This window comes from Puma concolor, chromosome E4, assembly GCF_028749965.1.
Source record: "Puma concolor isolate L17-30 chromosome E4, mPumCon1.1.hap2, whole genome shotgun sequence".
In the NCBI taxonomy this organism is placed as follows: Eukaryota; Metazoa; Chordata; class Mammalia; order Carnivora; family Felidae; genus Puma; species Puma concolor.
Window position 1 is genome coordinate 63,234,881 of NC_141683.1, and position 23,222 is coordinate 63,258,102.

Sequence of the window (23,222 nt, forward strand, 5' to 3'; positions counted from 1 at the left end):
ACCATCATCTGATGAAGAAACGGAAACAGGTGAAGTGACCTGCCCAGGGTCATGGACAGCCTGTAATTTTCACTTTCACAATTCTGACTCCAGGAGTTGACTCCGAACGCCCTGCTCTCCAGCCTCCTGGGTCATACCCTGCATCTGGCATGGTAAAGGCGTCTGATTTACTGTCACATTCTCAGTCTTGGCTTGCTTATCCAATTCCAATTTCCTGCTTGGCCCCGGCCATTCATGGCTTAGGTTCTGCCACTTAGGAGTGTTTCAATGATTAAATTTGGAAAGAACCAATCCAGGGGGATTCTGCTTCTAGGAGTACAGCCCATTCTGAAGCAGGACCCACTGGCCACCTAACAGCTGGGCAAGTATGAGGAGGGACTTCTTATTTAGTATTATTATTATTATTATTATTATATATTTTTTAGTATTTATTTTGTGAAAGAGTGTGAGCAGGGAAGGACTGAGAATAAGGGAAGGAGAAAATCACAAGCGGGCCCCATGATGTCAGCACAGAGACCGATATGGAGCTCGATCCCACAAACTGTGAGATCCTGACCTGAGCCAAAGTCAAGAGTTGGATGCTCAACCACCTGAGCAACCCAGGTGCCCATAGAAGAGACTTTTAATACATTGCTGAGCTTATAGGATGGAAAGAAACACTCCAAATGCCACATCCCAAATAGAAACAAATCAAGGAGGGGGATGGACCTTCATTTGCAATCTGAACAATTTTGGAATCAATTCCACCAAAAAATAGATTGGAGATGCTGCTGTATGGAGGAAGAGCATTCAGCGGAAGAAATTTCCAGGACAGAGACCCTGAGGGTGAGCATGCCTCTCTGTCTACCCTCTGCTCTCAACATGGCAGCGACAGAGATCCTATGAAAATGTAATTCAGATCACCTGGGCCATGCATATCATTCACAATAAAATCTAAAGTCCTTTCTGGGGCCTACAAGACCCTACGTTATCTTGTTCCCTGCAACCCTCTGCCCTCTGTCACTGGCTGCATCTGCCCAGGAAAGCATGCCCTCATGACCCGGGCTTGAATGCCCTAGTGGATCCCAAAGGCACTGCAGCTGGACGCTGTTAGCTGATGACAGTCCATCAGCTTCTGAAACAGCTTCTGTCTTGCTGAGGGTCTGAGTGGCCCAACCCATGGCTGCCAGAATGGGTCCGGCTCAAGCAATCCAACTCAAGTCAAGAGCAGGTGTTTTACAGTCTAACTGTTTTGGGGGCATCAGGCATATTTTCTAGTTTGTTCTCCCATAAATTCAATGTCATTGGGATGAAAGAGGTTTTTTTAATTATGAAAAATGTCAGTTATTTCTGAGAAGTTAGTTTGCATCTTTCGCTCCTATTCACGTTAAGTCACCTCGGGGTAACATCACGTTGACTAATAGGTGATTCAGGAGAGAAATTAAGAGGAAAAATATAGCCTTTTATGGTTGCCCCCCTGTTTACGAATTCCAGTTACTCTTCATTCCTTCCAGGAGATTTGGTGCCCTTTCCACGCGGCCTAAGGAACGTCAGCACGTCTTTGATCTTATTTTGCCTTCATTGTGCTTTGAAATTAACAGACTTGACTTTTCAGAGCAGTTTTGGGTTCCCAGAAAAATTGAGCAAAAAGTATAGGGAGTTCCCATAAATCTGTGCCTCCCTCACCTCCGTTTCTCATGTTAGTAATATCTGACAGTAGTTCAATATGTGTGTTACCGTTGATGAGCCAATATTGATCCAGTATTGTTAAGAGTCTGTCGTTTCCATGAGGTTCACGGTGTTGTGCATTCTGTGGGTTTTGACAATTGTGTAAAGACACGTGTGCAACATTAGAGTATCACACAGAACAGTTTCACTGCCCTACAAGTAGCCTGTGTTCTATCTCTTCATCCCTCTCCAACCCCCTGACCTTTTTACTGTCTCTATAGTTGTGGCTTTTCCAGAATGTCATCTAGTGGGAATCATACAGTGTGGTGACTAATTTGTATGTGTCAACTTGCCTGGGCCATGGGGTGCCCAGATATTTGCTTATTGGGTATTTAGTTAAATGGTATTCCGGGCATGTGTGTGAGGGTGTTTCTGGATGAGATGAACATTTACCTTGGTAAAAGGAATAAAGCAGACTGCCCTCCCTAATGGGGGTGGGTCTCATCCAATCTGTTGAGGGTCTGAATGGAACAAAAAGGTTGAGCGAGGGAGAATTTGCTCCCTCTGGGTCTCTCTGTCTTCAAGCTGGACATTAATCTTCTCCTGTCTTTGGACTTGGGCTCTTCCTGACAGATTTTCTTCTCTGCTTATTTAAAAAAATGTTTATTAAAAAGAGAGAGAGAGAGAGAGAGAGAGAGAGCGTGAGAGGGGGAGGGGCAGAGAGAAAGGGAGACACAGAATCCGAAGCAGGATCCAGGCTCTGCTATCAGCACAGAGCCCAACGGGGGGGGGGGGGGGGGGGTGCTCAAACCCACCAACTATGAGATCATGACCTGAGGCAAAGTTGGACACTTAACTGACTGAGCACCCAGGCACCCCTGAAACTTATATTTTCATCTATCCTGGTCTCCAGTTTGCTGATTGCAGATCTCGGAACTTGTCGGCCTCTATAATTATGTGAGCCATAACTCCTTTTAATAAATCTCTTTATCTATCTATCTATCAATCTCCTATTGATTCCATTTCTCTGGAGAACCCTGATAATACATACAGTATATGGCCTTTTCAGACTGGCTTCTTTCACATAGCAATATACATTTAAAATTCTTCTATGTCTGTTTGTAGCTTTATAGCTTGTTTCTTTTTATCATTGAATAATATTCCAACATCTGGATTTACTACTGTTGTACCATTCACCACTGTAGAACACCTTAGTTGCTTTGAAGACTTGACATAATGATGAATAAAGTTGCTGTAAATATCTGTGCGCAGAGTTTTCTGTGGATGTAAATTTTTGACTTTTTTGGGTAAATACCAAGGACTGAAACTGCCGGATATGTGGTAAGAGTATGTTTGGTTTTATAAGAAACCTCCAAACTGTCTTCCAAAGTGGCTATGACATTTTGCTTTCCCACAGCAATGGCCACCTTCATTTTTGGAAGATATTTTGTTGGATACAGAATTCTGGGTTGACAGTTATTTTTCTTTGCATGGAGAGATGTCATCCCCTGTCTTCTGTCTCTGTTGCTTCTGATCAGAAGTCAGAGTGATTCCTATTGTTGTTTCTCTGGGTGATTTTAAAATGTTTTCTGTGTCTCTGGGTTTTTAGCAGTTTGGCTATGGCATGTCTAGATATGGGTTTCTTTTTACTTATCTAGCCTAGAGAAATTACCCCTGCAATTAAGTGATTAGATAAGAATGCCTTGAAGTCATGTCAGTTATTTTTAGGTAAATGAATATATACAAAGCATTTAGAAGCATGCTTTTCACATAGTACCAGCTATTATTATTAAAGACATGTTTCCAAGTTACCTGTGAAAAAATGCAAAATAGTTATTTCATTTACATATTTTAAACTGTAACTAGGTATAATTTATGGTGTGATTATTAAAAAATTTTTTCTTAATGTTTATTTTTGAGAGAGAAAGAGAGAGAGGGGCAGAGCATGAGTGGGGGAGGGGCAGAGAGAGGGGGACACACTGAATCCAAAGCAGGCTCCAGGCTCTGAGCTGTCAGCACAGAGCCAGTTGTGTGGCTCAAACCCACGAACCGCAAGATCATGACCTGAGCCAAAGTCAGATGCTTAACTGACTGAGCCACACAGGCACCCCATATTGTGTAATTATTTTTAAGTTTATTTATTTATTTTGAGAGATTGAGAGAGAGAGAGAGCACAAGTTGGTGGAGGGTCAGGGAGAGAGAGAATCCCAAGCAGGCTTGCCCAGGGGTCCCTTATTGTGTAATTATTTTTTAAGAAAACATTATTCCTGGGTGGCACAGTCATTAGAGTGCCTGACTCTGGGTTTTGGCTCACGTCATGATCTAATGGATCATGGGTTTGAGCCCCGCCTTGGGCTCTGCACTGACAACACAGAGCCTGCTTGGGATTCTCCCTCTCTCTCTCTCTCTCTCTCTCTCTCTCTGTCTCTTTCTCCCTCCTGGCCCCTCCACCTCTCCACCTCACAAAAATAAATAAGCTTTTAAAAAAAGTGAAACATTGTTCTTCATACATGGAGCAAAGGTAAACTACAGCTATGCTTTACCTGTAGTTATTACAATTCCAAATTACACGAATATAAACTAACATGGATTTTTCTGTGCCCCAGTTCCCCAAGGAGAGAGAGGCAAATGTTATGGTTTAGTAAGACTTTAGACTGACAATCTTGAAAAAGGGCACAATCGGAAAGTGTTAAAGGCAAAACCACCTGTGCCCAGGCAAAGGCTTCTCATACTCTTTGAAGTAGAAAATGCAGTGATTTTGATGTGATTTGTAGGTAGTGGGAAGCGCTGTGAAAAAGTGCATGTGTTTGTTGAGTTTCTTGGAGGATTGGGCTTTCTCATGGATCCTTCCAGAATCATGTTATTTTCTCCAAAATAATGGTTTGTTTCAAGAGAATAATAACTAATTTATGTGTGGTGATTTTCTAGTTCACAACAAATTTTTAACACATTTGATCTCATTGAATCCTCATAAAAACTAATAGGATCATCATCTCTGTTTTATTTGTAGATTCAGGCGGCTAAGCAACTTTTCTAGGGTCAATACACCTAGTTAGTGGCTGACCCGGGCATTGAAACCACACCTTTCAGTGCTAAACCACATATTTGAACACCCCACCATGATTCCACTGCAAATAATGACTCGTTAAATAGCCCCTTGCATCGTGAAATGAATCCACAGTAACTACAACCCAAACACTGGAATTCAGCGGATTGGGCATCTGCTGAAGTCTGGAGCACCCCGGGGAGTTCTGGAGGGCGGGACAGGGGTGCAGGTTCACAGCACACAGCACCAGCACATCCAGAAGGGAAAGAGAGCTTAGTTTTGTGCCAGACCCTTAAAGGTGGATCCACAGAAAGAAGAAGGCAAACGGGAGACAGGGGATGCAATACAGACCGTAGCATTCAGAGACAGTGGGGAAGAGAACTCTCAGGAGCTCTCCAGAGTACACAGCAGTGTTCCGCCAGGAAAAATAAATAAATAAATAAATAAATAAAGGATTGGTCACAAATGCCAGCCATGACACTGCAGCAGCAATACGTAAACATTTAACCCATGTCTCTAATCCAAATTGCTTCCCAATAATACAGACGGATTGGACAACAAGCCCCAGACCCACAGCTTACAAGAAAGGATGTGAACTTTACAACAGGCCTGGCTGACTTCAGATTCCACTCTCTTAATGACTCCAGGACTTTGGAATCATGTGTAACAGCGCCTGGTAGCAGGAGCCCTGGGCAGCAGGCACATCACAGAGCAAGGCTGTAAATTCACGAGCAGGTACAAGAAGAGAGAAAATGAGCCCTCAGAGGCAGGCGAAGAAGACACCAGGGATAGGGAAGCAACATCAACACACTGACCCCTTCACTCTTGACACAGCTTTTCGGTGGGCGGGGCGAGTAATAGAGAGTCATTTCAAATCTAGAAGTGCTAAAACATCTTCAGTAAAGTGATTTCTTAGTTTTCCCAGAGTGGGACTCTTACCCTCAAAGGCACCGTCTTTATTTAAATTCTCAGTGAGGGACTGGTCAGATTTTAACTGAAGAAGCAATCCCATTTAATATTTGTATATTCCTTTTATGATGCAAAGAGGCTTTGCACACATATTATCATTCGCTTCTCAAAAGTTCTGTGAAGAGGTTATTAAAACTTCAGGGTTGTTTTTTTGGTTTTTTTTTAGAAGAAAAAAATAATCATCTCAGTGAGACACAAGATCAGTACAAAAAGCAAAACCAGGGGTGCCTTGGTGGCTCAGTGAGTTGAATGACTGAGTTTGGCTCAGGTCATGATCTCACAGTTCATGAGCTTGAGCCCCGCATTGGGCTCTGTGCTGACAGCTCAGAGCCTGGAGCCTGCTTCAGATTCTGTGTCTCCCTCTCTCTCTGTCCCTCCCCTGTTCACACTCTGTCTCTGTCTCAAGGATAAATAAAACATTTAAAAAAATTAAAAAAAAAAAAAAAAGCAAAACCAGACATTACACAGACTTGGGTTCACATCCTGGCATAGCCTGACAGTTATTAGTTTGTGACACTGGGTAAGTTACTAATTTTTCTGAACCTCTATTTTCTATACACAAGATAGGGGTCATAGTTCCTAGATTGCAGTGTTTTGCTAATATCATGTAAGATAACAGGGATGTGTAAAATACTCAAGTGTGGGGGCTTGATAAATAGATCCTGTTTTACTTTTTCAGGATTCTTAGCTTCAAGTGACCAAATTCTGATAATAAAATGTATTTATTATCTTAACCAAACTGCAAGGGCAGGAGAGATGCAGTTAAGTCTTAAGAACTACAATCAGGGACACCTGGGTGGCTCAGTTGGTTAAACAAATGACTCAGGTCATGATGCCAGTGTCGTGGGATCGAGCCCCTCGTCGGGCTCTGCACTGTGTGTGGAGCCCGCTTGAAATTCTCTCTCCCTCTCTCTGTCTCTCTCTCTCTCTCTGTCTCTCTGTCTTCCTCTCTCCCTCTCTCGCTGGCCCATCCCTGCTCATGTGCATGCACAAGCACACATCTCTCTCTCTCTCTCTCTCTCAAAGAAAAAACCAAAACAAACTACAATCAGCTGCATGAAAGGAGCTGGGATATCACTCCATCTTTTCTCCCAGATCTTCTCTGGCTATCATTTTCACTCTTTCTTATTATAGATTGTTTCTTTTCAGGGTGGCAAATGTGGCCTCTGATGGATACCAAGTTCTATATCCTCTGCCACTGAATAGAATTAGAACTTAACTCTCTGGATCCTGATCTAGGGTCAAGTGCCCCCTTCCTCCACCCTCCGTCCCCCTCACTGTGGCCAGAAGGGAGATGTCATGTAAGAACATGGCATCCGTGTAGCCATTTGGGTGGAGGGGGGCTGGAATGGGGGCACAAGTGCCCAGGAGAAGGTGGTGATGGCAAAGCGACATCATAGAAGTTCACTAAACAATTACAGTTTCACAAGATTACAGACCTAGTGTCAGAGGTGAAACTTAGACTCACTCCAGACTCCAAGTCACCTGTTTTCTGCTATATGAGTGCTGATGAAAGCTACCAACCATCTGGCCACTGGGACACTGGGTGATTGCACAGAGACAGGCTCCTTCTATGTGACTCCCTGATTATCTTCTTGACTGAGAGGAGGATGGAGATTTTCCTGACTGGTGAATGCAGAGGCTCCAAGTCACCCTAAAACAATGAAATCCATACCCCCCCCCCCCCAGCACCGTTGCTAGGACAGCAGTCATCTGGCATCCTCTTTGCTGTGAGAATCTGACCAGGGTTTGGCTATGGAGGCAGTGGTGGATTTAGGGGCTGGAGGCTGGGGCATTTGTGTCACAAGAGCCAGTGTTCAGCCCACAGCATGAGGCTGCTCTGCCCCAGAACCGTGCTCTCCACCAGGAGGTATCTTCAGTGACCCCTTTTCTCCTTCATGTTGAAGTGTTTGTGTATTTTGGGGGTCAGGACCCCTTTTATAATTGCTACTGCCTTAATGTTCTTGAGGGAACTCACAAAAAGACAAAGGCCAATTTTGCTGTGCCATAATTTTAGAGGTTTTATTTTTGGCAAACCAAAGAACCACGACTGGAACAAGCAAACCTCCACCCCAAATCTGTTATGAAGGTGTAGTTTTAGCCCAAACTTACAGACTAAGGAAACCCTCCTCAAACCTATTACAAAATGCTATTTGGAGCCCACTCCCAACACACCATAGTAAATCCTTGCACCTCAGAGGGTTTGAAGGGAAAAGTAAGGAGAAATGGCTTGTGTCGCAACCCTCAATCTTTGTCCTAGCTGATGCTGAGATGCTGGGCTTTTCTGGCATCTCTGTCCACAAACCAGAACTTGGCCACTTGGCACTTGGGTTCTTCTTCCACATCCAGCAACACAAGATGTAAATACTCCTATAGATCAACCAGAGAGAGAGAGAGAGAGAAGCCTGATAGTCAGGGAGTTCAGGCTGTTTCTGGGTAGCTCATATCCGATGAGAACACATGATCTAGAGCATCACATGCTACTGAGTCCTATAGCACCTGTAACTCCAGACCTTCAGGGCTTAAGGAAGACCCCAGTATGGTGTCTCATTCCATCACAACAAGTTAAACTAATTTCACCTGGATACAAATGGGGTCGGTGATCACCATGCTTTGCCTTTACTCTTATTACATTTGGGAAGATATTAAAAACAAGCATTAAGGGAGTGCCTGGTGGGGGGGTGGGGGTCAGGAAGCTAAGCATCCAACTCTTGATTTCAGCTCAGGTTGTGATCTCACCATTTGTGAGTTCAAGCCCCGCATCAGACTCTGTGCTGACAGTATGGGAGCTGCTTGGGATTCTCTGTCTCTCCCTCTCTCTCTGCCTCTCTTTCTCTCTCTCTCAAAAATAAATAAATAAATAAATAAATAAATAAATAAATAAATAAACAAACAAACAAACAAACAAACATTTGAAAAAAACCCAAGCATTAAGTAAAAACCAAGCAGGTCATAATATTTTGATTTTAAAAACCTTTATTGCATGGTGACTCAGCTTTGAAACAGTGCTGGTATATGGTAAATGTTGAGTTAATGAGAGTTGATTGCTTGGTGTGTGCATGGATTGATAACGCCTTCCCCTAAAGGTAGGTAAGAGGGGCGTACATCTTGAGCACAGCTCTTTGGAAAGAGCATCTTAACACAGCTCTTTGGAAAGTCTTAGTTTGACTTCAAGTATTTGAAACCGCTCACTGGACTATTAAAATTGTCTCCACATCATGCTTTGCAGTTTGGGAAAGCATGTTTTGTGGGACCAAAGAGAGGAGAATTTTAATAAAATAGGGTTCCTTGGCATAACTGATGAACCTTCACTATTAAGTCTGAATTTACATTAGCATTGTGATATTTCACTTTTGGAATTTATTGGGGTTCCATATTGAACCTGAGGTCTTGGACATGGTCCCATATGAAAAGTCTAGTTCTGTGTACTATCCCCCACTCCTCAGGGTACCACAAAAGCACTCCTTAGGAAGCAATGCAGGCATTCTGCTCTTAAGCACGTGTCCCCGTCACCTGAATTTCTCAAAGACGCAAACAAGTTGGGGCCTTGGCTCATCCTGCCAAAAAATGCATTCTACTGGAAATAGCAGTTCATGGTCGCAGTCGGTTCCAGAATTTTTAGGAGATGTCTGGAAACACAGAGAGGTTGAGCACAGGCCAGCAGTGCATCTGGTCACATGCAATGCCAATGAAAAATCACATTGTGGTGTGTTGTGCCCACAGTTATCATGATGGGCTCTGATGGTAGTCAACCCTCATTTACGTTCTTGGCTCTAACTTTTAGGTTATGGGACTTTGAGCAAAAGTCACTTTCTGAGCCTATGTTACCTTATCCACAAACTGGGACTAGCAGTGGAAGCCAGTCGGCAGGGTTTCTGTGAGAATTGAATGAGTACAGTATCTCTGAGCGCTGGTGCAGACTAGACTTCCTGAGGGTTCAATAAATGGTGGCCATTCCTGTCCTTCCAGAGAAGTCACTGGCTGGCTTATGTTTTGGTCATGGCTCACGTTCTTTGAGAGCCTTCTGTGTACAAGGTCAGTGCTTTATTTTTCTCTCCTGAATCCTGCCCCAGGGACACAGGAAGGAGGGGAAGAAATAGACACTAAAAGGACTCTCCACATCTGAGCAAGTTCTGTGGCGAACATGAGACACCAGTACCTTGTTAACTGATGAAGTATGTTTCTCCCTGATTAGAAGGCTTAGGTGTAAATTCTACCTGGATCGTTTCCTATTATGCTCAGGGGACTGTTTGCTTCAAGGAGATGGGTTGGTGAATCAGCATATGCCAATTCACTTTATTCTCAGCTCTTGGGAATTCAAGAAACAGATTTCTTCCTGGAAAATTTCCAACGTAATGCTTAGAATTCCTTAAACAAAGAGCAGCGGGATGTGTGTGTGTATGCGTGTGTCCTATTTATCTATTTGACCTATGTCATCCTTGAAATTAAGTATGAGATTGTATCAGTTCACCTGTGTAAGGAAATTTAGCCTTTAATGCAGGAATCTCTGAGGTGTACATAGCATGAGCATTTTTGACACATCTGTCACACCTCACGACTCAATTTCAACAAAGGATAAAGTATTCTTTGCAATAACAAAGATGTATTTCTATATACTAAATACTATAGAGATGTATTCTGGGAAAGATATGTTTTCAACATTTATTTATTTTTGGGACAGAGAGAGACAGAGCATGAACGGGGGAGGGGCAGAGAGAGAGGGAGACACAGAATCGGAAACAGGCTCCAGGCTCTGAGCCATCAGCCCAGAGCCCGACGCGGGGCTCGAACTCCCGGACCGCGAGATCGTGACCTGGCTGAAGTCGGACGCTTAACCGACTGCGCCACCCAGGCGCCCCTTGGGAAAGATATGTTTTTACAGCAGTTGTTCTCCCTTTGGTGGTGCATCTGTAGACCCAATGGCTGCATGTAGTATTTCCTAAAAAACGATGGTACTTAGAACAATAGGCATTATCTTCGTAGCCGTTATAATGACAAGTGTGTAAACTTCTTTATTCCAATGAATTTTAGCAAATGAAAACCCATGCTTCCCTTTGTCCTATTCCTGGCCCCAGTGCAGAAACGAGAAGTCTGTGAAAGTAGAAAGATTAAATATGGGAAGTAGGTCCTAACAAAACTATTGGAAGGAGTTGATTCCATGTATGTCTTCAGGAACGTTGTAGAACAAAACGTGACTGTCCCCCTAGAAGGGACGCTACTGCTGAGGATGCTGCTCAGGTGGGCGGTAGGAGCTGCTGTTGCTTCTACAGTTTCCTCACAACCATGCAGCTGGAGAATGGACACCCAAATCCAGTCCCAGATCACCAACCTGGTGATGCCTCCACAACCTCTCGGCACTCAGGAAACAGGAACACGTACAGGGACACCGCTGCGGGGAAACCTTCCGCTGCCTTCCACTGCCTTCCACAAGCCCTCAGAAAGGGCCAGAAGTTGCAAAAGATGGCCCCACCCAGTTCTGTCTTCCACACCTCCTGAGCGCATCTAATTTGCATTCAGATTCCTCCTTGCAAGGGAGTCTGGAGAGGGTACATTTTGGTCGCTTAATTTCTCTAACTCATACGAGTGTGGCATGGAAATAAAATGAATTAATTCAGAGTCTCTGGCACTCCATGTACATAACAGGTGGATCATAACTAGTTCTCGCCCCCACCCCTGCACTGTGCTCCCCTCAGCGTAGCATCTCTATTCTTATGTGCTTATTTATGTATGTAAGTATGGTATGTAAACTCCTTGAAAATGTGATTCATGGGGCGCCTGGGTGGCGCAGTCGGTTAAGCGTCCGACTTCAGCCAGGTCACGATCTTGCAGTCCGTGAGTTCGAGCCCCGCATCAGGCTCTGGGCTGATGGCTCAGAGCCTGGAGCCTGTTTCCGATTCTGTGTCTCCCTCTCTCTCTGCCCCTCCCCCGTTCATGCTCTGTCTCTCTCTGTCCCAAAAATAAATAAACGTTGAAAAAAAAAATGTGATTCATGTCTCTAATACCTGACACATAGTACAGACCCAACAAATGTGTGTTAAGTGAATAAATGAGTAAACAAATTCTCTTCTTTTCTAGGTTTTACGTTTAAGGTGGGGGCTGTGTCTTATCCAGCTCCCTGCTCTGGACCTGGTCTACATTTGAGAAGAAAAGAGGGACTTAAATTGATATATAATGTATACTTTAGTATTCTTATATCCAACTGGAATGTCATTCTAACTCCTTTATACAAGATGACCATTTCTTTGAGAAGATGCCACATTAAATCTTATTTTATGCTACTTAGTTTACTTGCTTATTTGTAATTGGTGCTTCTATATCCCAAATGTGTTTCAAAAAGCTTTTCATGTATTTAATTTATTTAATTGCATCCTGGGAAGTAGGGACTGTTACTGACCACAAAAATTCCTTATGTATAATTATTTTCTCTCATTCAGAGGACTTGCCTTTTCTCTTTAAAAAAATACCAGATTTTTTGAAAAAAAATTATTATTTTATTGACGTATTAACATACAGTGTTATATTAGTTTCAGGTGTACAGTATAATGATTTAACAATTCTATGCATTACTCCATGCTCATCACTATAAGTTTAATTTTAATCTCCCACCGCCTTGCTGGCAACCACCAGTTTATTCTCTGTATTTGTCTGCTTCTTCTGTTTGTCTCTTTTTGTCTTTACTTGTTTGTTAATGTTTTGTTTCTTAAATTCCACAACCCAAGTGTCCACCCATAGATGAATGGATAAAGAACATGTGTGTATACACACACACACACACACACACACACACACACACACTGGAATATTACTCTGCCATAAAAAAGAATGAGATCTTGCCATTTGCAACAACGTGGATGGACCTAGAGGGTATTATGCTAAGTGAAATAAGTCAGACAGGGAAAGACAAATACCATATGATTTCACTCATATTTGGAATTTAAGAAATAAAATCAACTAACAAAACCCTTTCTTTCTCTTAATGATTACTTTTGATTAATAGAAGTACCTTCTTTTAATGGATTCAATTGTTTATCCATTGACTTTAGTATTTTTCTCTTGTTTAAAAAATATCTTCTCATCATGAGAGTCTGAAGATATTCTCCTATATTACTCTGCAAAAATTTTTCTTTTCAACCTTGGGTCTGGAATTGATTTTTGGAGTGAAGTAGAGGGTCTAGATGGCCATTTGATTGTTCCAGCACCGCATATTAAAGAGAGCTGTTCTCTCCCAACTGCTCTGCCATGCCACATTTGTCATAAATCAAGTGTCAATAGATAAGTGACCTAATATAAGTGACCAACAGGACCTTTTGCGCTTTTCTATTATTTTATTTGTTTATCCATCCAACAATAGATTGGCCCAAATTTGAATGAATATTGCTATCAAGTGGAACAGTGTCTCTGATGCCATTCTTCTTCATGTGTGCTTTAGCTTATTTTTGGCTGTATATTTCTCTGTGTACTTACAAATGAGCTGATCAAGATATACAGAGAAGCTTGGGACATAAGCTACAATTACATTGAATTTATAGATCAATTTGTGGATAGTTAACAGGTCTAAAATGCTGCGGTTTCAATCCAGGAAGGTGATATATCTCTCAATTTACTCAGATTATTTACAATTTCCCTTAAAAAAGTTTATAGTTGGGATGTCTGCATGGCTCAGTTGGTTTAGCATCTGACTTTGGCTCAGGCCATGATCTCGCAGTTCGTGAGTTTAAGCCCCATGTCAGGCTCTGTGCTGACAGCTCAGATCCTAGAGCCTGCTGGGATTCTGTGTCTCCCTCTCTCTTTGCCCCTCCCCTGCTCATGCTCTCTCTCTCTTTCTCTGTCAAATATAAGTAAACATTTTTAAAAATTAAAAAATAATTTATAGTTTCCTACAGAGCCATCTTGCTTAGCTTTTGTGAAATTTATTCCTAGGTATATGATATACAGTATCTGATGTTATTGAAAATGATATTTTTAAATTTTGTTTGTTGATGGTACTAACACAATTGAATTTTTATAATGACCATGAATCCATAGATCCTGCTAAACTCACTAATCTAACAATTTGTCAGGTTATACTTTTTTTCTACATGCACAAGTGTATAATTTGTGAGTAAGATGTGGAGCTAGTCAAACTTGAAGTTAAAGACAGTTCTCCAGGAGCACCTGGGTGGCTCAGTCGGTTAAGCATCTGGCTTTGGCTCAGGTCATGATCTTGCTGTCTGTGAGTTTGAGCCCTGCGCCCGGCTCTGTGCTGACAGCTCGGAGCCTGGAGCCTGCTTTGGATTCTGTGTCTCCCTCTCTCTCTGCACCTCCCCCATTCGCAGTCTGTCTCTCTCTCTCCAAAAATAAATAAACATTAAAAAAAAATTTTTTTTTAAAGACACAGTCCTCCAGACTGCTAAGTTTTCGCAAGACAAGTACAAGTTCAGGGGTTTCCCAAAAGCAACTACAGGTTTGAAACTTTGCTGGAATGACTCATAACTCTATTATAGTCACAGACATGTTTATTATGGGAGAAAGGATACAAAGGAGAAGAATTTAAAGGAAGAGACACATAGGTCAGGGTCTGGGAAGGTGTGGAGCTTCTGGTAATCCTCTCCCTGTGGAGTCGTGGATGGTAGTTTTCTTTCATTCTGTCCATACAGAGAATTACACTGATTTATTTTTTCATACCAAAAAAGCATGCATTCACAGAATAAACACAACCTGGTCATGATTTACCCTTCTTATATGTTACTAAATTAGTTTGCTGACTTTTCCATTTCATTCATGAACAAAATTTTTCTGAAAAATTTCTGAAATTCTTACAATGTCCCCTCTGGGCTTTTCTATTAAAGTTATGCTGGCTTCAAAATACACGTTTGAGAGTGTTCTCTTTTTTTTGTTTTCTGGGAGACTTTGTGTATTATTTGACATTATTTACTCCTCAAATATTTGGCAAAATTCCTTAGTGAGATTATCTGGACCAAACTTCAGTTATGGATTCAATGTCTTTAATCGTTACGGGAATATATAGCCTTTCTATTTCCTTTTATGTCATTGTTTTTAAGTTGGTACTTTTCTGTACATATTTATTACTTTTAATTAAAGTTTCAAAGGCATTGGCATAAAATTGTTCATAAGATCCTCTTCCTATTTTTCAATGACTGCATGATGTATATTATATGCCCTAGGTTAGTGGTTATTTTCTCCCACCATTTTGAAGATGCTGTTTCATTATCTTCTGGCCTCAACTTTTTTAGTTGGGAAGTCAGGTGACGGTGGTTGCTCTTTTTAATGCAATCTGAATTTTTTCTCTAGCTTCTTTTAAGATTTTCTCTTTAACTTTGTTGTACTTCAGCTTTATTGTGATGTGGTGTGTGTGTGTGTGTGTGTGTGTGTGTGTGTGTACTTTTTGTCTTCCCATGCATCATTCTGGATATTCTTTTGACTCAAGGTCCAGCCTATTTTTCTTTCTTCAGCCATGTGCAATCTGCTGTTAAACCCCATCCATCAAGTTTTCAAACTTCTGTTATCGTATTTTCTTTCTTTTTTTTTTTATTAAGAATTTTTTTTTACATTTATTTATTTTTGAGAGACAGACAGAGCATGAGTGGGGAAGGGGCAGAGAGAGAAGGAGACACAGAATCTGAAGCAGGCTCCAGGCTCAGAGCAAGCTGTCAGCAGAGAGCCCAATGCGGGGCTCAAACCCATGAACCATGAGATCATGACCTGAGCTGAAGTCGGACACTCAACCGACTGAGCCACCCAGGTGCCCACCGTTATCGTATTTTCTAATTTAAAAGTTTCTATTTGATTATTCTTCATATCTATGTCCTTTTTATTGTTTTAGTTCTTGGCTAAAATTATCTACCTAGACAACATATTAAGTGTAGTTACAATCTGCGAGATGTGGTTCTGATATCTGAAGCTCCAGGGGTTCTTTTCCCTTTGTGTGTGTGTGTGTGTGTGTGTGTGTGTGTGTGTGTGTGTGTGTGAGAGAGAGAGAGAGAGCCAGAGAGAGAGAGAGAGAGACAGAGAGAGACAGAGAGAGACAGAGAGAGAGAGTATTAATGTGCCTGGTTATGTTTTGTTGTGTCCCAGAAATAGCTTTTGGAATTTTACTTGTAAGAAAAATTTAAGGACTAGGATAATTGAAGGGTTTGTTTACTTGTAGTTCAGGTAGTTGGTCTAAATTACTTGGTCTGCTATTGCTGTTAGACGAAATTCTAGGGGGATCTTTGAAAGGCACAGTTATAATCATGTCATTCCCCTCTTTAAATCTTTTCAATGGCTCCCCATGGGACTTCGAATAAAATTTAAATTCTGTTTATAGTTAAAATAACTTCTTCAACCTCATTACATGTTCAGTTTGCTCCTGATTTATGGAGCTTTTTTTTGTTTCCAGAGCAAGCCAAGCTTTCTCTTCCCTCTGCCTAGAATACTCATTTCTGGCTCTGACTAGCTTATTCTAGCTTATTTTTCAGTTCTCAGTGAAAGATGGCTTCTTCAGGGAGTTCAAGAGAAACTTGATCTAACTAAACTAGCTTGTCCAAAATTATTATTCTCTTTTGCTCTGTTTGCTTCTTTGATAACACTTACCAAGATCGGTAATTGATTTTTTTTTTTTTTTGCTTATTTATTATCTTTCCCCCACTACTAGAATGTACACTTTGAGAACTCGGAGTGTTTCTCTAGTAGCTAGCATGAAACCTCACACAAAGTAGTTATTCAGTAAACAAAGGCTTAATGAATGAAGGTTGTAATAAGTGCTGAGAATATGTGTGTGTGTGTGTGTGTGTGTGTGTGTGTGTGTACACACACACACACATATATATTTATATATATTTTTAAAAGATTTTATTTCTTTTCTCTTTTTGGAGAGAGAGAGAGTGCATGTATGAGAGAGAGAGAGCAGGAGAAGGACAAAGGGAGAGGGAGAGAGAGAACCATTAGCAGGCTCCACACCCACAATGCGGCCTGACGCAGGGCTAGGTCTCACAACTGTGAGATCATGACCTGAGCTGAAATCAAGAGTCAGACACTCAACTGACTGAGCCATCCAGGTGTTGCAAGATTTTATTTTTTAAAGTAATGTCTGCACTCAACATGGGGCTTGAACTCACAACCCTGAGATCAAGTGTCGTGCACTGTACCTACTGAGCCAGAAAGGTGCCTGAGAATATATTTTTAAGCAGAAGTAATCACTGTTTTTTCATATCATAGTCGCAGTATATTAGTGGTAGCAGCAGCAGTAGTTTGGCAGTTAAAAATAGTAATACTGGCATGAACCTGGGGTCATAACCTCTTAATTAGTAGTGACAGTCATAGAACAATGACAGTACAAATGCCACATAGACCATGAATTATTTTGCTCTGAGATCCCTTAGAGGCAGAGCATTCTTTGAAGATAGGGTAGCACATAGTGATGGGAGATGTCTGCAGCAGCTGTTCATAGGAAGATGTTGCCAAAAAAAAAAAGGAGCAGCAGAGTTTCAGAATGACATTGCATTCAGAAATGACACTGCAATTAAAAAAGGAAAGTACATGCAACTGTGTCTTACAAGTACACTATTTTTTTCTTTTCAAAATAACCATGAGACTTGCCAGAGTCCTCCGGGCATGGGCAGTATGTGTGTTTGATTGCATGGAGGGCTAGTTTCTTGGAACATAAAATCTCACATTTTTATAAGTGTAACTGAAGACGTAGATTCAGTCTCCCCAGTGAGCCATAGGAACTAGAAATGGTAGGAGGAAAGTCTTATAATCTACAAGCAGTCTGGCTCATGCTGTACATCTAATCTAAGTGTAATTTCTGTCTTTTTTTCTTTTGATGGGATTTTATTTAATTACACAAAATCCAGAAATGCATAAATTAAGGTTATCATTGTTTACATTCTGGCCCACCTTCCCAGATTTTTCTATGCATATATTTGTGATTTTGAAATGACCTCTATTATACCCAGCAAAGAGTTCTGAGGCTTCTTTTTCATTCAAAATCATACATCCAAGCACTTCAACTCAGAGAATTTATGCCCTGGATCGTATCACTCAGCTTTTCCTTTGTGTGCACAATCTATCATATATTTAACCCTTCCTTATTGTTAGACCTCTAAATTATCTTTTTTCTTTCTTCTATTCTTCTCTCCCCCCACTCCTTTTGAGGAGTAAACAGCTCTTTGATGAACATCCGTGTGGCAAAATCTTGGTACGTGACCTCAAAGATGAAATGGCTTTGAGAAGCAAGTGCTTGCCAGATGTGCGGGGTTTGTTGTCTTCCCAGTTGTGATCCTGTGTGGGTCAGCAGTTCACATGATAATTCTGGTCAATGGGCCATGAGCAGACATATCTGTGTCTCTGTGTGGATGAGGCATGTTCTCCACGAGCGTCCTTTCTACCTGGTGAAGCTGGAGGGCTGCATGAAGCCCCCAACAGCCAGGGTCTCCGAGTGACTGCACAGCTCAGCGTGCCCAGTTCCCATTGATTTGTTTTGCACCTGAAGCTTGAGCAACAAGACAAAAACATCTTTATATTGTCACTAAGCAATTAGGTTTAAACTATTACCCCATTCAATGGGAATTAGGCAATATCCAGCAAAAATTATACCAATTTACCTTCCAACTTGGCAACGCTATTTCTAGGATTCTTCCCCAGTCACACTGGCTAGAAAAGAAAAGAAATAATGTATGTGCAAGGCTATTAATTGTAGAGAAAATTCCTTCTGAATATTTTTGTGTTTAAAAAAAATTTTTTTAATGTTTATTCATTTCTCAGAGACAGAGAAACAGGGCGTGAGCGGAAGAGGGGCAGAGAGAGAGGGAGACACTCTTGTGCATCTGGCCTTGACGTCATCTGAACATCAGTGTGTGAACGTAGGAAACTGAAGTAGGCTCCAGGCTCTGAGCTGTCAGTACATAGCCTGATGTGGGGGTTGAACTCACGAAGCATGAGATCATGACCTCAGCTGGTCAGACACTCAAACAGCTGAGCCCCCTAGGCGCCCTAACCTTCTGAATATTTCTGAACAAACACACTTGAAAAGTAGTACTTCATCTTTTGCTGTTAGGGTGTTGCTCTGTTCTCTACTGAAAGAAAACAAAGATACTATCTACTGACTTGGGAGTTATTTCTTGTGATATTTGTGTTTATTTGCCTTTCTGTTCACGCCTGCATGCATGCTTGCATCTTCCTGATTCTGTGGGAGGTCAAAGTAGTTTCCTACGTTCACACTCTGATGTTCAGATGACATCAAGGCCAGATGCACAAGAGGTATCCTGAGTTATCTGTGAGGAGGACGGGCTGGATCATTAGGAACCCGGGAGCCCACAATGGTTTGAAGATTAAAGGTGTCAGAGAAGCATTTGTCCAAAGCGCTTTCATGTAAAGGTTCGGCTGCGCACAAAGAGTTGTGTGAGGCAAGTTGAAAGGCTAATCTGGGGGGTTAGCATGCTAATGCACCTGAGAGGCAGTGGAGAACTCTGGGTCTGGGTTGTTAACAGGGAGTACGATCCTTTTAGCTTTTCATACCCAGCATATAGTATTTTAATTTCCTCAAGGGATTTAGTTTCATTTGCATTTGAGAGAGCCCAATTTTGCAAGATTTCTTTTCTTTTCCCCCTTTGGGCATATATTCAAGTGCTAATACATTTCCCCTGAACCTCCAAAAAGATGAAGTGCTTTTTATGTTTTCTCTCAAGGCCTCACTTAGTGGAGCATCTGAGAACCTGGAAATCTGTGATGACACCCACCTCCTAGCAGTGTGTGTGTGTGTGTGTGTGTGTGTGTGTGTGTGTGAAGTATTAAATGACCTGCTGCTTTCAGGAGCCCAACCCACATCCACCCCCCTGCCTAGGCCTTGTTCCCCATTCAGAAAGTGACCTGTGGCAGGTGTGATGAGAACGCCGATGTGCCCAGAGGGGCCGGATATGACAGGAGGCGGCAGCACAGATCCGAGCATCACCCTGTCATGGCTGTGCTGGGGCGGGTCATGAGGGGGGAATCTCTGCCCCACGCAGGTAGGGGCTGGGGCGTGACCCCAGTGGTGATGAGCTCTCAGCAGCTGAGGCCAGGCCAGGACGCTGCTCTTTGCCCCGGCTCTGTATTGTTCCTCTCATTCTGGGCAAACCTGGTAGCCCACTTGGTACCCACAGGGCAGTCATCAAGATGCAGGACGTGAACAGGAGGGCCGTTATCACACATCTGTAATGAACATGCACAACACTATCCAGCACCAGCCACAGACCTATGTCCAGATGGCGATGGATGGAAGAGGGAAAGGGCCACCCCAGACATGGGTAGAGGAGGGGCAATCTGCAGAGACGGTGGCCAGGGAGACAAGGAGACAGAAGCTTGACTGGTGGACACGTAAGGGTGTGGGCGCTGGTGGTCTTCCAGTGGAGATAGAAAGGGTGTCGGGCAAAGCTGTGTTTCTCTGCCCCTGCCATGTTTCTGGCTGGTCTAATGATGTGCCTGTAGAGGAGGGAGCCACCACACTAGCTCTGGTTGACCCAGAGGTCCTGGGCCATTCCCAGGCTTGAAGCCCAACAAATGGGAGTGTCATCCATGGTGATGGGGAAATGAGAAAGGAGGAATTGGTAATGAGCACCATTTTGGACCTGTCAGCTTTAACCTTGCAGGGGGACATTCCAAGGGAGTCGCTTGTGAAATGTGTAGGATTAAGTCGAGGGTGGTACCCCAGTGTGCTCCTTTAGACATAGAATTGCAGTTACAGGGTGGTTCTTGACCACAGAGAAACAACAAGTTTTCCAAAGGAAGAAAGTGAGGCAAAGGAAGGAAATACAGGAGGGAGAAATGGCTGGGAGTGGGAAGCGACTGTGTTCGTGGGGCACAAAACAGGGCTGGTGTTGGAGGCAGCTGAGCTTGTGGTCGGAAGACTGGCTTTGGAGACTGACAATGTGGAGGCAAATCTGCCGTTTCCCACTAAGACTCAGGTTTCTCACTTGTCCAATGGATAATAATAATACCTACTTCATAGAGGTTGGAGAAGGAAGCTGAGATAATATATGAAAAACACTCAGCACAGTCCCTGGAATATAGTGAGCCCTTAATAAATAGCTATTTTTTTTTATTAGAACATAAAAAAATAGAAAAAAATAGTAGTTAATGGTATTCTTTTAGAACATAAAGGGGAGATTAAATTTGAAAAGGAGAATTCTGGGTAAGGCTAAATCCAGGGTTGTAGATATAAGAATACATTAACAGGTTTTGGAAGGAGCCAAGGAACTTTCATATATACATTCTATGGTACATCATATATATGTGTCTTAAAACCCCTTGAAACATTCTGTCTTCTATCAAAAGGAGAAATATTTTTCTATGCTTTTTCTATATCCAATCTTCCAACCAAGCTTACTGGGAGAGGCTGGTTTTCTCCAGTTGACAATCTGCACACTGCACAGTTTCCATTCCCAATGATTTCAAGACTGCCTTATGATTGAGAAGAGAAGTCTTAGGAGGGACTTACTGCATAATTCCCAGGAAAATATTGTTTCATGCACACGGGTCGACCTGGGCCCTATTCTGTTCTCTACTCTGTCCTAGAATCATATTCTTCACCCAAATGGTGCCACTCATTTGTGCTCTGGAGTGTGCCCCCAACGCTTCGGCACAGACAATATCCCTTTCTTGGGGTGCTCTGATTCATGGTTATTTAGGGTTTCTGTCACCGACTGGAAGAAAATTTTGGAGCTGATATAAAAAGAAATGAGTTTGGATGCTGGAGCTACAGTTTATTAGCTTCGTTGAATTAATTAAACAAGGAGGTCATTGAACTGAGGTGGGTTGAATGTCTTAGGAGGCCGTGTAAACAAACCAAAATCTGTCTGTAACACCTCAATGTTTTAAGAATTCTAAGAACAACCAATCACATACAGCCAACTAGGCTTTCCCAAACAAGGCAACCCCTTAAGCTATAGCCAGTCAAATGGTTTTCTTGTTTTGTTTCTTCCTCTTCTCTATAAAAGTCTTTCTTGTAGGTCCTTGTGGGCCAAGCACTCCTTACCACTTCTGGTTTGGTGGTGATTCAAATCAATTTATGCCCCTGTAAACTCTTAAAACTTTTAATGTGCCTCTGTTTATCTTTTAACAGCTTTATGACCTAAACTTTCACTTCTCCTCTCTGAAACAGACATCATTCACAGAACTGTGAAAATAAAATGAGGGTCCATGAAAGCTCTTTATAAATTATGTAAGTATGTGGTGGTATTATTACATTTTTATCTTTAATAAGTTAATTCTTTCTTAATCTCTAAGCACTTGGTGCTTCATTAGCTACTGGGGAAATGGTAGCATCTAGCAATCAAGTACAGTATGAAATTCATATTCAGTAGCTACTACTTCTAAGGATATGAAACTGTCTTGTATCTTTCTAGAGCAGCAAGAATACGTATCGCTAAGATTGTAAATAGAAAACTTCCCTCCCCAAACACAGACATATATTTACCCAACTAACTTTGTTAGACTACACATCAAATAATGTCTATTCATTCAATAACCAAGTGTTGAAAGTTAAAAAAAAAAAAAAAAGAGGAGACAGAGAAAGATAACAAGGTGCTTTTCTCCCCCCTCACCAATAACCAAGTCTCTAATTATTTGACACCAACTGGGAATCCAACAATTCAATTCTGACTATATCTCCCTGGAGCTAGTGTCAGATCCCAGGAGTTAAAGGGTTCAGTCCCACAAGATGCCCCTACTTCAGATGGCCGCTGCAAATGGGCTGCCCTGGTCATTCATGCTTCTGCCCAGCCAACAACAAACTTGGGGGAGGGGAGTCCTATGACCCCCAACCCCTCAGATTTGACATTTTGCTAACACAGCTTGCAGAACTCAGGAAAACACTTTACTTGTGGTTACCAGTTATTATGAAAGATACAGCTCAGGAATAGCCAAATGGAAGAGATAAATAGGTATGGGATGAGAGGGCACGTGGCTTCAATGCCTTCTTAGGGCACACCACCTTCCTAGCACCTCCTTTTGTTCACCAACGCAGAAGCTCCCCCAAATCTCATAGTTTAGGGTTTTTTATGGAGATTTCAGTATGTAGGCATGATTATCAAATCATTGGCCATTGCTGACTGAACTCAATCCCCTGCCCTTCTCCCCTACCTGGAGGTCAAGTGTAGGGTGGAAAGTTCTAACCCTCCAACTGTGGGTCATCTTTCTGATGACGAGCCCCCATCCTGAGGATATACTGAGGACCTTGCCAGAAGTTACCTTATTAGCTACAAAAGGCACTCACCACTCAGGAGATCCAACAGTTTTAGAAGCTCTGGAACCAGGAACAAAGATCAAATATATATTTTTATTCCACCACACCACCAAACCGATGGCTTCTCTTTCCCTGATACAAAGGCTTCTTGACTTCTTGGCTAGGTTATTCAATTCAGTCTATTCTTTTATACTTATATATTTAGACCAAATATATATTTTTATGAAATCACACAAGGTTATAAGACTTCTACCAACATATTGACCAAAGGGGCATTTTCTTGTTGAGTTTACTCTAAGAAGCTTGTCTCTCAACCTCTTCAGTTCCATAGACATGGTCCTAGTCAGAGAGACTGGCTTC